The 15,185-nt window shown below is 38.9% G+C and overlaps 1 protein-coding gene across 1 annotated transcript in view; it reads left to right on the top strand.

Annotated features, from left to right (window-relative positions):
• The window catches only part of LOC113895248 (protocadherin beta-4-like), a 149,341-nt gene that overhangs the window by 45,902 nt on the left and 88,254 nt on the right, over positions 1-15,185 (top strand). The window lies entirely within an intron of this gene.

Below are 15,185 nucleotides of genomic sequence, written 5' to 3'. Positions count from 1 at the left end.
TTCAATTTTTCTTAACGTTTCTCTATTTACTGCCTTTTATCTTCATTTCCCTGGATTCTAAGAATTTTCTCAACCTATATTTTTATTCAGTTTTTTAAAATTTATTTATTTTAATTGAAAGCTAATTACTTTACAATATTGTGGTGGTTTTTTCCATACATTGACATGAATCAGCCACGGGTGTACATGTGTGCCCCATCCTGAACCCCTCTCCCACCTGCTTCCCCATCCCATCCCTCAGGGTTGTCCCAGTGCACTGGCTTTGAGTGCCCTGTTTCATGCATCCAGTGTGGACTGGTGATCTATATCACATATGGTAATATACATGTTTCAAAGCTATTCTCTCAAATCACCCCACCCTTGCCTTCTCCCACAGAGTCCAAAAGTCTGTTTTTTTTATCTATGTCTCTTTTGCTGTCTCACATATAGGGTCATTGTAACCATCTTTCTAAATTCCATATATATGTGTTAATATACTGTATTGATGTTTTTCTTTCTGACTTACTTTATTCTGTATAATAGGCTTCAGTTTCATCCACCTCATTAGAACTGATTCAAATGTGTTCTTTTTAATAGCTGAGTAATACTCCATTGTGTATATGTACCACAGCTTTCTTATCCATTCGTCTGCCGATGGACATTTACATTGCTTCTGCGTCCTGGCTATTGTAAACACTGCTGCAGTGAACACTGGGGTACACGTGTCTCTTTCAATTCTGGTTTCCTCAGTGTGTATGCCCAGCAGTGGGATTGCTGGGTCATATGGCAGTTCTATTTCCAGTTTTTTAAGGAATCTCCACACTGTTTTCCATAGTGGCTATACTAGTTTCCGTTTCCACCAACAGTGTAAGAGGGTTCCCTTTTCTCCACCCCTTCTCCAGCATTTATTGTTTGTAGAGTTTTTGATACCAGCCATTCTGAGAAGCATCTCAACCTATTTTTTAAACCTTCAGATTGAGTTTTGTTGTTTTTGTTCAGTCACTCAGGACTGCCCGACTCTTTGCAATGCTAAGGACTGCAGCATTCAAGACTTCTCTGTCCTTCACTATCTCCCAGAGCTTGCTCAAATTCATACCCATTGAGTTGGTAATGCCATCCAACAATCTCATCCTCTGTCACTCCTTCTCTTCTTGCCTTCAATTTTTCACAGCATCAGGGTCTTTTCCAGTGAGTCAGCTCTTTGCATAAGGTAGTCAGCCAAAGTATTGGAGCTTCAGCATTAGTCCTTCCAATGATTATTCAGGGTTGACTCCCTTTAGGATTGACAGGTTTGATCTCCTTGAAGTCCAAGGGACTCTCAAGAGTCTTCTCTGACACCACAGTTCAAAAGCATCAATTCTTTGGTGATCAGTCTTCTTTATGGTACAAATCTTACATCAATAGAGGAGTACTGGAAAAACCATAGCTTTGACTAGACGGATCTTTGGTGGCAAAGTAACGTCTCTGCTTTTTAAATATGCTGTCTAGGTTGGTTACTCATAGTTTTTCTTCCAAGGAGCAAGCATCTTATAATTTCATGGCTGCAGTCACCATCTTCAGTGATTTTGGAGCCCAATAAAATAAAATCTGTCACGGTTTCCATCATTTCCCCATCTATTTGCCATGAAATGATGGGACCAGATGCAATGATCTTTGTTTTTAGAATGCTGAGTTATAAGCCAGGTTTTTCACTCTCCTCTTTCACTTTTATCAAGAGGCTCTTTAGTTCCTCTTCACTTTCTGCCATATGGGTGGTATCCTCTGCATGTCTGAGGTTATTGATATTTCTCCCAGCAATCTGGTATCCAGCTTGTGGTTCATCCAGCCTGGCATTTCACATGATGTACTCTGCATATAAGTTAAATAAGCAGGGTGATAATATACAGCCTTGACATACTCCTTTCCCAATGTGGAGCTAGTCTGTTGTTCCATGTCCCATTCTAACTGTTGTTTCTCAACCTGCACACAGATTTCTCAGGAGGCAGTAAAGGGGATCTGGTTTTCCCATCTCTTTAAGAATTTTCCAGAGTTTGCTGTGATCCACACAGTCAAAGGCTTTAGCATAGTCAATAAAGCAGAAATAGATGTTTTTCTGAAACTCTCTTGCTTTTCCTATGATCCAACGGATGTTGGCAATTTGATTTCTGGTCCATCTGCCTTCTCTAAATCCAGCTTGAACATCTGGAAGTTCTCAGTTCACATACTGTTGAAGCCTTGCTTGGAGAATTTTGAGCATTACTTTGCTAGTGTGTGAGTTGAGTGCAACTGTGAAGTAGTTGGAACATTTTTGGCACTGCCTTTCTTTGGGATTGGAATGAAAACTGACCTCTTCCAGTCCTGTAGCCACTGTGGAGTTTTCCAAATTTGCTGGCATATTCAGTGCAGCACTTTCACAGCATCCTTTTTCAGGATTTGAAATTTCTCAACTGGAATTCCATAACCTCCACTAGCTTTGTTTATAGTGATGCTTCCTAAGGCCCACTTGACTTCACACTCTAGGATGTCTGACTGTAGGTTAGTGATCACACCATCGTTATCTGGGTCATTAAGATCTTTTTGTATAGCTCTTCTGTGTATTCTTGCCACCTCTTCTTAATATCTTCTGCTTCTGTTAGGTCCATACCATTCCTTTATTGTGCCCATCTTTGCATGAAATGTTTCCTTGGTATCTCTTATTTTCTTGAAGAGATCTCTAGTCTTTCCCATTCTATTATTTTCCTCTATTTCTTTGCATTGATCACTTAGGAAGGCTGTCTTATCTCTCCTTGCTATTCTTTGGAACTCTGCATTCAGATGGGTATATCTTTCCATTTCTCCTTTGCCTTTCACTTCTCTTCTTTTCTAAGCTATTTGTAAGGCATCCTCAGACAACCATTTTGCCTTTTTGCATTTCTTTTTCTTGGGGAGGTCTTGATCACTGCCTCCTGTACTGTGTCACGAACCTCCGTCCATAGTTCTTCAGGTACTCTGTCTGTGAGATCTAATCCCTTGAAGTTATTTGTCACTTCCACTGTATAATCATAAGGGATTTGATTTAGGTCATACTTGAATGGTCTAGTGGTTTTCCCTTCTTTATTCAATTTAAGTCTGAATTTGGCAATAAGGAGTTCATGATCTGAGCCACAGTCAGCTCTCAGTCTTGTTTTTGCTTACTGTATAGAGCTTCTCCATCTTCAGCTGCAAAGAATATAGTTAGTGTGATTTCAGTATTGACCATCTTGGTGATGTCCATGTGTAGAGTCATCTCTTGTGTTTTAGAAGAGGGTGTTTGCTATGATCAATGCATTCTCTTGGCAAAACTCTGTTAGCCTTTGCCCTGCTTCATTTTGTACTCCAAAGCCAAACTTCCCTGTTACTCCAGGTATCTCTGGACTTCCTACTTTTGCATTCCAGTCCCCAATGACGAAAAGGGCATCTTTTTCTTGGTGTTAGTTCTAGAAGGTCTTGTAGGTCTTATACAATCATTCAGTTCAGTTCAGTTCAGTCACTCAGTCCTGTCCGACTCTTTGCGACCCCATGAATCACAGCACGCCAGGCCTCCCTGTCCATCACCATCTCCCGGAGTTCACTCAAACTCAAGTCCATTGAGTTGGTGATGCCATCCAGCCATCTCATCCCCTGTCATCCCCTTTTCCTCCTGCCCCCAATCCCTCCCAGCATCAGTCTTTTCCAATGAGTCAACTCTTCACATGAGGTGTCCAAAGTACTGGAGTTTCAGCTTTAGCATCATTCCTTCCAAAGAACACCCAGGGCTGATCTCCTTCAGAATGGACTGGTTGGATCTCCTTGCAGTCCAAGGGACTCTCAAGAGTCTTCTCCAACACCACAGTTCAAAAGCATAAATTCTTCTGTGCTCAGCTTTCTTTATAGTCCAACTCTCACATCCATACATTATCACTGGAAAAACCATAGCCTTGACTAGACAGACCTTTGTTGGCAAAGTAATGTCTCTGCTTTTCAATATGCTATCTAGGTTGGTCATAACTTTTCTTCCAAGCAGTAAGCGTCTTTTAATTTCATGGCTTCAGTCACCATCTTCAGTGATTTTGGAGCCCCCCAAAATAAAGTCTGACACTTTCCACTGTTTCCCCATCTATTTGCCATGAAGTGATGGGACCAGATGCCATGATCTTCGTTTTCTGAATGTTGAGCTTTTTCCGCTTTCCTCTTTCACTGTAATCAAGAGGCTTTTTCGTTCCTCTTCACTTTCTGCCATAAGGGTGGTGTCATCTGCATATCTGAGGTTATTGATATTTCTCTTGGCAATCTTGATTCCAGCTTGTGCTTCTTCCAGCCCAGCATTTCTCATGATGTACTCTGCATATAAGTTAAATAATCAGGGTGATAATATACAGCCTTGATGTACTCCTTGTCCTATTTGGAACCAGTCTAACTGCAGAACATTTTCACATTTTCATCACCCTGAAAAGAAGCCTGGTACCCATTAGCAGTACCCTCTTGCTCTTCAACTGCTAATCAACTTTTTGTCTCTATGGATTCTTCTATTCTAGATATTTCATATAAATTGAATCATATAATATGTAGCCATTTAGATCTGTCTTCCCTCAATTTGCATAATGTTTCCATGTTGTGGCATATATTGGTATTTCATTCCTTTTTATGGCCAAATAATCTATATTAACATTGTATTGATGTACCACATTTTACCAGCTTATGGACAGTGGGGTTTGTTTCCACATTAGTGCTATTATGAATATCACTTCTATGAACATTCATGTTCAAGTTTTTTGTGGACATATGTTTTGATCCTCTTGAGTATATACCTTGGAGAAGGCAATGCACCACACTTCAGTACTCTTGCCTGGAAAATCCCATGGATGGAGGAGCCTGGTAGGCTACAGTCCATGGGGTCGCTAGGAGTCGGACACAACTGAGCGATTTCACTTTCACTTTTCACTTTCATGCACTGGAGAAGGAAATGGCAACCCACTCCAGTGTTCTCGCCTAGAGAATCCCAAGGACGGGGGAGCCTGGTGGGCTGCTGTCTCTGGGGTCACACAGAGTTGGACACGACTTAAGTGACTTAGCAAAGTATATACCTAGAATTAGAATTGCTAGGTCATACATACAGCAACTGTTTAACTTTTTAAGGAATTGCCAAACTGCTTTCCAAGGTAGCTGTACCATTTTTCATTCCCAGTGATAGAGTAGGAGGATTCCAGTTTCTCCTCACCAACACTTGTTATTTTCTGTTTGATTATAGCCATCCTGGATGGTATGAAGTATATCTCATTGTGGTTTGATTTGCATGTCCCAGATAGCTAATTATGTTGAGCATCTTTTCATTTGATTATTTGACCATTTGAGTATCTTCCTGGAGAAATACCTACTCAAATTCTTTTTACATTTTTTTTATTATTTTTTTTAAATTTTTTAATTTTATTTTTAAACTTTACAATATTGTATTAGTTTTGCCAAATATCGAAATGAATCCACCACAGGTATACATGTGTTCCCCATCCTGAACCCTCTTCCCTCCTCCCTCCCCATACCATCCCTCTGGGTCGTCCCAGTGCACCAGCCCCAAGCATCCAGTATCGTGCATCGAACCTGGACTGGCAACTCGTTTCATACATGATATTATACATGTTTCAATGCCATTCTCCCAAATCTTCCCACCTTTTCCCTCTCCAACAGAGTCCATAAGACTGTTCTATACATGGATTTTTATCTTTCTATTGTTGAGTTGGAATAGTTATTCTGGATACTACACCCTTATCAAACATATGATTTACAAATATTTTCTCCCATTATGTGATTTGTCTTTTAAATGTATTGACAGTGTACTTTGAAGTACAAGAGTTTTTAAAAAAATTTAATGAACCGAAATTTATTTATTTTTCCTTTGGTTGCTTATGTTTTTGGTATCATGCCTAAGAAATCATTGCCTAATCTAAGGTCATGAAGGTTTACACCTGTGTTTTCTTATAAGAGTATTATAGTTTTAGCCCTTACATTTAGGCCTTTATCCATCAATGGCAGCGACTTCATCTTTTTATTGTATCACACTGACTTGGTCTTTTTTTATATCTCTGAAGATATTAATTTTAGGTTTTAAAAATTTTATCTTCTGATCCTAGCATTTCATTTTTCTTTAGAATTATTAATACTTTTATCCTCTTTGTCTTTGGTCTCTAGCCTCATTTTAGAGACTCTCCTTTTTATGTGTTATGCTGTGCAGCTGTTTGTTTTTTTTTCATGAGACACTAAAAAGCTGATTAAGCATGGCATGTTTGGGTGGGACTAATTGAGTGGTTGATCTCACCTTAGGATAATGAAATAGAAAACAACATTTGGCTTGGGGACCAAAAGTTAGTATTTGTAAATCTCTTTTCTTGGGCCTATGTTATTTTCCACAGAAAAATTCAACAAGAATGGGGGTAGTGGTGGAAGGTGTTATAAAGATAGCACTCAGCACTAAGAACTCCTTGGTTGGAACTGGGGTCCTAATCAGTATGTAGAATTTCTTTAATTCTCTTCTTAATAAGGTCTCAGCCCTACCCTTAGTATGCTAGCATCCCTTGGTCCAGCCAAGCCTGTATAACATCTACAAATAGTATACCTCCCATTTTCTGCCACTAGAGAAAAAGGAAGGCACCTTTCTTCAGTGATTGGAGAAGGAATTCTCAGATACAGGTAGTCTTATACAGATTTTCAGCCACTGTTGTTTTCAGCCTCTCCTTGGACCCTCAATATGAATCATTACATGGATTTGATTTTCTTCTTACAAATCCTACCCACCTGCAGCTGTACCCCCACTTTGTACTCTTATTTGGCAATAGTAAAAAAGTGAAATCTGTCCATAACCAATTGTCTGTATACTTGGCATCTTCCAAAATTTTTAGTGACTTTTCTCCCCTGCTCTTTACTCTTTTCCTATACTTTTTGTCTTCGTATGTTCATTTATGTTAAACCTTTGCTCTCTATTGCTTAAATGAAGTTTCAAGGGTGAATTGAGATAAACTGGTATGTTCAAACTGGAATGAAATGCAGTACTTACTGTCAGTTATTTTAGCCAGCTTCCTCAGTCCTGAATTATTTATGTTCAGCTCTTGCTGAACATATTTATGCATCAGATCTTGATTTGCTGGATTTCATCAGGTATAATCCTTTAAAGAAGAGTTTATAGGTGCTGTATTTCTTGAATTATCATATGCTTGAGAAGTATTATTTAGCTGGGTATAAAATTAAATCCCAAAGAAAGGCAATGCCAAACATGTTCAAACTACTGCATAATTGCACTCATCTCACACACTAGCAAAGTAATGCTCAAAGTTCTCCAAGTGAGGCTTCAACAGTATGTGAACTGAGAACTTCTAGATGTTGAAGCTGGATTTAGAGATGGCAGGGGAACCAGAGATCAAATTGCCAACATCCATGTGATCATAAGAAAAGCAAGAGAGTTCCAGGAAAACATCTATTTCTGCTTCATTGACAATGCCAAAGCCTTTGACTGTGTGGATCACAGCAAACTCTGGAAAGTTCTTAAAGAGATGGGAAAACCAGATCTCCTTTCCTGCCTCCTGAGAAATCTGTATGCAGGTCAAGAAACAACAGTTAAAACAGGACATGGAACAATGGACTGGTTCCAAATTGGGAAAGGAGTATGTCAAGGCTGTATATAATCACCCTGCTTATTTAATTTATATGCAGAGTACATCATGCAAAATGCCAGGTTGGATGAAGCACAAGCTGGAATCCAGATTGTTGGGAGAAATATCAATAACCTCAGACATGCAGAGGATACCACCCTTATGGCAGAAAGTGAAGAGGAACTAAAGAGCCTCCTGATGAAAGTGAAAGAGGAGAGTGAAAAAGCTGGCCTAAAACTCAATATTCAGAAAACAAAGATCATGGCATCTGGTCCCATCATTTCATGGCAAATAGATGGGGGGGAAACAATGGAAACAGTGAGAAACTTTATTTTCTTGGGCTCCAAAATCACTGGAGATGGTGACTGAAGCCATGAAATTAAAAGACACTTGCTCCTTGGAAGAAAAGCTATGACAACCAACCTAGACAGCATATTAAAAAGCAGAGACACTACTTTGCTGACAAAGGTCCATCTAATCAATGGTTTTTCCAGTAGTCATGTATGGATGTGAAAGTTGGACCATAAAGAAATCTGGGTGCTGAAGAATTGATGCTTTTGAACTGTAGTATTGTAGAAGACTCTTGGGAGTCCCTTGTATTACAAGGAGATCAAACCAGTCGATCCTAAAGGAAATCAGTCCTGAATATTCATTTGAAAAGACCCTGATGCTGGGTAAGATTAAAGGCAGGAGGAGAAGGGGATGACAGAGGATGGGATGGTTGGATGGCATCACCAACTCGATGGACAGGAGTTTGAGCAAGCTCTGGGAATTGGTGATGGACAGGAATGCCTGGCGTACTTGCAGTCCATGGGCTCACAAAGAGTCAGATATGACTGAGCAAGTGAAAACTGAACTGAGCTGAGTATTCTTCAGTCAACTTTCTTTTCTTCAGAGATTTCTCGATGCCAAATATTACATTAACCCTATCAAAGTTTCTCAGTCCATCTGTAAATTGACTGAATTTCATCTTTAAGTAGTTTTTTTTTTGTAAGTAGTCATGAATGTTAATGCAATCTTTTAGAAATTCTTTCCTGTTTTCCACATTGTTATCTTTGTACTAGAACAGCTTGGGTAGGTATAACATTCAGTTCAGTTCGGTCCCTCAGTTGTGTCTGACTCTTTGTGACCCCATGAATTGCAGCATGCCAGGCCTCCCTGTCTATCACCATCTCCCGGAGTTCACTCAAACTCACGTCCATCGAGTCGGTGATGCCAACCAGCCATCTCAACCTCTGTCGTCCCTTCTCCTCCTGCCCCCAATCCCTTCCAACATCAGAGTCTTTTCCAATAAGTCAACTCTTCGCATCAGGTGGCCAAAGTACTGGAGTTTCAGCTTTAGCATCATTCCTTCTAAAGAACAACCAGTACTGATCTCCTTCAGAATGGACTAATTGGATCTCCTTGCAGTCCAAGGGACTCTCAAGAGTCTTCTCCAACACCACAGTTCAAAAGTATCAATTCTTTGGCACTCAGCTTTCTTCACAGTCCAACTCTCACATCCATACATGACCACTGGAAAAACCATAGCCTTGACTAGACAGACCTTTGTTGGCAAAGTAATGTCTTTGCTTTCAATATGCTATCTAGGTTGGTCATAACTTTCCTTCCAAGGAGTAAGCATCTTTTAATTTCATGGCTGCAATCACCATCTGCAGTGATTTTGGAGCCACTGTTTCCACTGTTTCCCCATCTATTTCCCATGAAGTGATGGGACCAGATGCCATGATTTTAGTTTTCGGAATGTTGAGCTTTAAGCCAACTTTTTCACTCTCCTCCTTCACTTTCATCAAGAGGCTTTTTAGTTCCTCTTCACTTTCTGCCATAAGGGTGGTGTCATCTGCATATCTGAGGTTATTGATATTTCTCTTGGCAATCTTGATTCCAGCTTGTGCTTCTTCCAGCCCAGCATTTCTCATGATGTACTCTGTATAGAAGTTAAATAAGCAGGGTGACAATATACAGCCTTGACGTACTCCTTGTCCTATTTGGAACCAGTCTGTTGTTCCATGTCCGGTTCTACATTATTGAGCCATAATTTATTTCTCTCGGAAGCCTCCAGACATTTCCATCATGTTCTGGTATAAATGTTGATGAGGAGTCTGAAGGCTATTGATAACTTGCTTTCTATCCTTGAAATTAATTATATTGATCAGATTATATCCTAATTTGGATAATTTTTGTACTACCTTCCCTGAAACTCAGGGACCCTTTCAATCTGTTTCAAACTGTTCTGTGCAGGTTCTTCATTTGTGTGAATTATATGGTTGGCTGCCACTGAAAATTTATTTGTAGGGTAGTCCTCAAAGTGTTGTTTGCATGTTCCATCTTTCAAAATTAATTTTCATTTGTTCTAGCCAGGATGCTGCTGCTGCTAAGCCGCTTCAGTCGTGTCCGACTCTGTGCGACCCCATAGATGGCAGCCCACCAGGCTCCCCGGTCCCTGGGATCCTCCAGGCAAGAACACTGGAGTAGGTTGCCACTTCCTTCTCCAATGCAAGAAAGTGAAAAGTGAAAGTGAAGTTGCTCAGTTGTCTCTGACTCTTAGCGACCCCATGGACTGCAGCACACCAGGCTCCTCCATCCATGGATTTTCCAGGCAAGAGTACTGGAGTGGGTTGCCATTGCCTTCTCTGCTAGCCAGGATAGAAACACTATAAATAAGGGACTATCACAAACCAAGTTATATCTTAATGTTTCTTGCAACTCAACCTACACAGATTTAAAATACAAATACAACGAGGCCCAATTTGTAGCTACAATTTCCAGGCATGTTTTCTTTTTTCTTCCACTCTACTTAACACCAGAGAGCCAACAGAGGAAGCAGGTTTAGATTTTTTTTGGCATTTACACTGTGTTTATATTGTGGACCTGTGAGGTCACTTGAAATACAAAATATCTTCAAATAACATTGCTGCACATTTGGCTGGCCCTGAGACTTGATTTATATTTCTTTGATATTACATTGCTTCAAATCAAAGCCCAAAGGAAAATGTTTTCAAATGCCCTGAGAGAATAATAAGTTTTGGTATATTGTTTACAGGTGCCTCTATTACATGCGTCCATCACAAATGACTGTTTTCACCTCTTTAATATTTTAAGTGAATTGAAAAAAATTTTTTTGGCCAGACTGTGTGGTTTGCAGGATCTTAGTTCCCTGACCAGGGATCCAACCTTAGGCCTTCAGCAGTGGATGCAGAGGGTCCTAACCACTGGACCACCAGGGCATTTCCTAAAGTACTTTTTTAAAAGTCTTGCCCATCACTTTTTATTGTTTTCCACAGGAGGGTCATCTGAATTATCTACACCATCAGTTTCAGGAATAAAAAGCTCTGCCTAATGTCTTTTCAATTTGAAGATTCAATTTTTCCATCATTTCAATGACATATTAGGCTATTTTTATTTTGATTCCATTGTATCCAGTGCTCTATTGATTGCATATTCTGCCCAGTCAAATCAATGATCTCCCTTCCCCACTAAATTATAATCTCCTCATGGAGAGAGCTCTGTTTCTATTGTGTTTAGAAAAATACATACTGAAGTAAATATGGATGAATAAGTATTGAATAAATTAGTGAATAAATTTCAATCTATTTTATCATCTGACTTTATAAATTTTAAAACTATAACAAAATATTATATTTCTTTTTATAAAATGCTTATTACTATTTGCACTATTTGATGCTTGCATCATTCACCTAACTATATATCATTTAGAATATATGAGCCGGGGACTTCCCTGGCTACCTAGTATTTAAGACTTTGTCCTTCCACTACAGAGGGTGTGGGTTCCATCTGTGGTCAGGGAACTAAGATCCCATATGCCATGCAGGGCAGTCAAAAAAATGTGAGCCAATTATCTTTTTAAATGTATGTGATGTTGAGTCTTATTTATTCACAGATAATGAAACTTTAAAACTAATTTTTATCTGTTGTGTTGCATGTGAGGGAAGAAAGTGTTTTATAATTCACTTTTAGACCATGCTCTGTTTTGTAGAAATATAGACATTAAATATATTAAACACTTTCATCCCTAGTCTCTCAGGAGTGCACTCATACTTTTTAATTCTTCCCTATTAAACCAAGATGTATTAGGTTTAGAGAATAGTGCCATAACTGGTTAATGAGTTTATATTTTGCATCTTTTCCTTTACAAACTGATTAAGAAGCTCCTATCCCTTATAATTTGAGTGAAGGTATAAAACTGAATTATTCCAAGTTCAAAACAAAAACAAAAAATCAGAAACCACTCTATGTACATCTAACTAAAGTAAAAAAATATATTTGATATATGGATTAGTTGCTTACAAAATCCGAACTGGACAAGCAGAAGCGAAAGTCAGCACTGAATTCCTGGTTTTGAAGGCATACTACCATTACTGCCTAAGTGCTGCTATTGCTACTATTCAAACTGTTACTCCCACAAAGGCCTCTCCTCTCCCACCTCCAAAATTGGTGACTACACAGTGGAACATGTCTGGCTGCCACAGTGGCCTCCAGTTCTCCATGAAACTGATGGCTGGGCAAAGAAACACTGACTTGGCTGCAAGCACTCATATCTTTCTGATCTGTTGGCTAGCAGCAATGACTGGGAAGATGACTTTTGCCTGTCTTCAAAGCTCATGTGAAGGCATTTCACTGGTAAATCCTAGTATACATCCAGAATAATAATTCAAATGAGTCTGTGAAATGGAGGTTTAAGCTTTGCAGACCCTAAATTTTTGTTTACGTAAATAAAAGGAAGTAGGGATGGATGACAGGTGCCAATAACACAGGAGGGGAACATCATTGGTTCAAAGGATCTTCTCCCAGAAATTGAATTTATTACTTCATTGCTACAGGGGCTAAGCTTTCAGGGGAACAAGAACTTTTTTGGCTACAAAAACACACCACCAATATGGAGGATTACAATCAAATGCTCCTCCAAAAACCAAGCCAATCAGGCAATTTATTTGACTCTGTCTCCTCCTAGTGGGTAGTGGGGGCTACAGTTGTGGTCTGAGTGGGTGTGACAGACTACTAATTTCACCCAAATATGTGTTCTCCTATTATCAATAGATGTCTCATTTTTAGCTGCCCATGAGGACATGTGGGCTATACATTATACTTGCCAACTTCTGTTGTGACCGGGGATGGTCTTGTAACCAAGTTATGGCCAGTGAGACATGAGCACAAGTGCTATGGAATACTTCACAGAAGTAGTTTAAAAAAAAAAAAGACAGCTTTCCCTTTCTCCTATTGGCAAGTTTGAATAGCAGTGTAATAGCTGGATATCTATCTTGGACTGTGAGTTAAAGGTCATGTCCTAAAGATGGCAAAGCAACAAAATGGAATGGGCCAGGGTCCCAGATATCATGGAGTGCATTTAAGCCACTAGCCTTATTTCCTGAGAGAAAAATAAAATTCTGTTTTGTGTAAACAATTGTTATTATGGGTTTTTCTATTTTTTCAGGCAAAAATTATATGGAATACCTATATATAGAAATTATTTAGCACATAATTCTAGTTGATACAGTAAGCTTTTAAAATAAAGTGATATTTAAGGTAAGAACCAAAGAATGAATAGAGAAAACTGTGAGATATGCATTTCTTAGAAATCAAGGTTTATTGGGAAGAAATAGGCAAAGCAAACAACTCAGAATTCAAGAATAACAATTAAAAAATAAAGAAAATAAATGGTATTTATTAATATAAAAGCAAATTAAGTAGAATAAAAACCACATAAGATTTAATCAATTAAACACAAGTCTACGTCTCTGAAAAATTCAAGGGATTTTGAGATAAACTGGTAGATTGGATATGTACCTTTAATTTGGCTTTCTCTAAAAATCCAGCTGAGCTACTTAAAAATCCTATAAGATGACGTTTTCAAACTGTGGTGCTGGAAAAGACTCTTGAGAGTCCCTTAGACAGCAAGGAGATCAAACCAATCTATCTAAAGGAAATCAACCCTGAATATTCACTGGAAGGACGGATTTGGCCACCTGACGCAAAGAACCGACTCACTGGAAAAGACCCTGATGCTGGGGAAGATTGAGGGCAGGAGGAGAAGGGGGTGACAGAGGATGAGATGGCTGGATAGCATCACTGACTCAATGGACATGAGTTTGAGGAAACTCCAGGAGATGGTTAAGGATCGGCAAGCCTGGCATGCTACAGTCCATGGGGTCGCAGAGTCAAATACAACTTAGTGAATGACAAAAATGCACTAACACAAAAGTGAAGAGATATTTTCAAAAATATAAACCTACAGGTATGCAGCGAATAAGACAGAAGACAGCAGAAAAAAATCTTAGTAGCTGGAAAGCAGATGGATAACTTAGTAGAAGTGATAAACCAACTACCAGTCTTGAAGTGGGAAAAGCTAAGAACCAATTGTGTTTATACTACAGGATTTTCAGAAGTATCAAAACTGTCAGCCCTAGATACTCTGGAAATGATGACAGGGTTCCAAATAAGGAGAAGTGTGTTAAAATTGCCTGAGGATTATTTAAATCTCTAGTGGTCAGATCACTTTCTCCTACTCTAGTCACTAAGTAACCTGCTTTCCTGTCCCTACCATAAGTCTGGAGTCTTGTTTCCCACTTTAGGAAAAGAGAGTCACTATATTAGAGGGTCCATGGTCAAAACTGAGAGCAGGGGTAATATGGATAGTGGAAATAGGTGACCATCTAAACAGTGATGATGATTGATAAAAATGCTATTTTAGTCACTGGGACCACTTATAAATTTTTCAGTTCTCCTTTCAGACACATGGTAGAATTTCAATTCTATTTTACATAGACATACATGTCTATGTAATTTCATTTGGCCAATAAATTGGGAGAAGTGACATACATTACTTTTGGGCTGGAGCTTTTGGAGACAGTCTAACGCATGGTCTAACACATTTATTTTGCCCACTATAGTGATCATGAAAGCCTTTGTAAAGACAGGAGTCTCCAGAAGCCTGGGTCCCTTACTGACAGCTGTGAGGAGGATCCCATGCTAAACTGTATGGGATGTGTAGTGTGAGAAAGAAATCAACCTTAATTGTGTTAAACCATTGAGATTTGCAGTAACTGTTTAGTACTGAAGCATAACTAACCTATCCTGAATAATGTAGACTTACATTCCTCTTTCCCATTCAATCTTTTACTTTTTCAATCCATACCTTTTTCTCCTGAGTAGGAGATTTTTAAAGATTTGGGGACTCTGACTAGTCCAAGTGGAAAGACCTAATTACACTGACTAAAGACCTAAAAACACTGTTGTGGATTTCTCCAACAACTCCTAATTCATCTTAGAGTAATAATCAAAATGCACAAGCCCTGGTAACATGTGCTCAAAGCTATTATTGAGCTCTTTAATCTCCCACACTAAATTAAGAACAGACACCTGAAGGAAACTCCCAAAGAAAGTTTCCTAAAAGAAATACAAAAATAAAAGCAGTATGGCATAAGGAACAGATCTTAATTTTATCTATTTCTAAATAGTTGTATACTTGATTTAAAAAAAACCTACCATTACTCCTTGGAAGAAAAGTTATGACCAACCTAGATAGCATATTGAAAAGCAGAGACATTACTTTGCCAACAAAGGTCTGTCTAGTCA

This window comes from Bos indicus x Bos taurus, chromosome 7 (assembly GCF_003369695.1).
Source record: "Bos indicus x Bos taurus breed Angus x Brahman F1 hybrid chromosome 7, Bos_hybrid_MaternalHap_v2.0, whole genome shotgun sequence".
NCBI lineage: Eukaryota > Metazoa > Chordata > Mammalia > Artiodactyla > Bovidae > Bos > Bos indicus x Bos taurus.
The sequence above is the reverse complement of the archived record's forward strand: the minus strand, read 5'-3'. Positions and strand labels throughout refer to the sequence as shown.